The sequence below is a fragment of the Brachyistius frenatus genome, unplaced genomic scaffold (genome assembly GCF_029030835.1).
Source record: "Brachyistius frenatus isolate BFR_SWC_R1_liver_20210118 unplaced genomic scaffold, ASM2903083v1 Contig_75, whole genome shotgun sequence".
NCBI classification, from domain to species: domain Eukaryota; kingdom Metazoa; phylum Chordata; class Actinopteri; family Embiotocidae; genus Brachyistius; species Brachyistius frenatus.
Genome location: NW_027210674.1, coordinates 988,884 through 990,564, shown reverse-complemented (window position 1 = coordinate 990,564; position 1,681 = coordinate 988,884).

The window sequence follows — 1,681 nt, the reverse complement described above, 5'->3', positions numbered from 1 at the left end:
TAAGTCTAACAGTCTGTAACACTGAGTTGAATGCAGCTCTATATGTGTGCAGGGAGGCTGAAGGTTGATTCTGGCCTCTTTCATATCTGGATCAGGTCCATAAACACAGGTGAGCGGTGCAGCTGGTTAAAGTGGTACTATCTGCTGTGTTTGTGTCTCTAATACTAATAATTTACATCAAAACTCTATAGATCATGACATTTATGGTCAAACTGTTTTGACCGTTAATGCAACACCAAATGTTGTGTTTGTAGTCATACCACTAGATGGCAGTGAAGAACACTGTTTATATATCAGTGTTTCATAGACATATTTGGTCTCAGATCCAAATGCTACAACAGTTATACAGAACATAATGTAGACATTGTTTTATTTGTTGATGTTAGTTTTGTATTAGCAAAAAATGATACATGACTTGAGAGACAGCAACATGTGACAACAAGGTCATCAAGGTCAACAAAACACGCTCAGGTAAATTACACTGAATTATAATAATATGACACAACAGATGCTGCCATGTCTCTGGTGATGATGATGATGATAATGAAGTGGTGAAGGCGCTGCCTGGCATGAGTTCAGCCTGCTGACTCCCTGACGCCCCCCCCCACACACACACACACACACACACACACACACCTTCCCTCCCTCCCTCTACCAACCAAAGAATGTCAGTGGATGACACAGCCCTGCACGTTCGCCATAATAAACATGACTATGTCAACCCATGCTGGATTTCCAGGCAGGCAAATTGGCCATTTACAAAAGATTGTTTTGCTTTAATGTCTCTCTCTTTAGTAACATAATTTAATTCATCCCAAACTTGTCAGAAATTTTCAATTGTACCATTGAAGTCCAACACCATCTCCAACAGGACCTCCATAATATTGCTCCTGTTTTGTAGTGTGAATCTATGTAAAATTGATACCTCAATTGTTTTTGGTTATGTCGCATGTTTATGCTGTGGCTCAGACAGTAGAGTGGGTTGCACACTATTCAGAAGGGTGGTGGTTCAATCCCCAGCTCCTCCTGTCCACATGCCTAAGTGTCCTTGAGCAAGACACCGAACCCTAAGTTGCTCCTGATGGTGAACCATCAGTGTGTGAATGTTCTCCTGATGGCAGCACCTTGCATGGTGATCTGTCTCATTAGTGGGAAAACAAATTCCACCAGTTTTGTTTCTGACATTTTATACATTGAAAAATAAAGTGATTATCAAGGAAATAAGAGCCAGATGAACTGATGATAAAATTTTTAAAAAATAAAAAGATTGCTTGTTGCAGCCTTAGAGTGGCCTACACCTGCGATGGAGATTTTATGTGTTTGAATAATTCAGCACAACAGAATGAAGCAATGTGATTAAAGTAATTAGGGTCTTAAGACCATAAAGCTAGACCCTCTATAAGATGGAGGATGGAGGAGCAATAGTGGGTTTAAAGTAATAGATCACACAAAATATTTACATTGACATAGTGTATGTCCTGCTGGCAGTTTACATTGTATTCAAACATTTTTTTTAAGTCATCACATAGGAAGAGTCCTGTAGCTGCTAACCACAGTAATCCTGCACAGACCAACAAAAATGAGTAGCGTTTCCCTTTAAAAAAAAAAAAAAAAAAAAAAAAAAAAAAAAACGACGTAAAGTGACGCAGATGCTTCCGTCCAAATACCCTTGTGCCTCTCC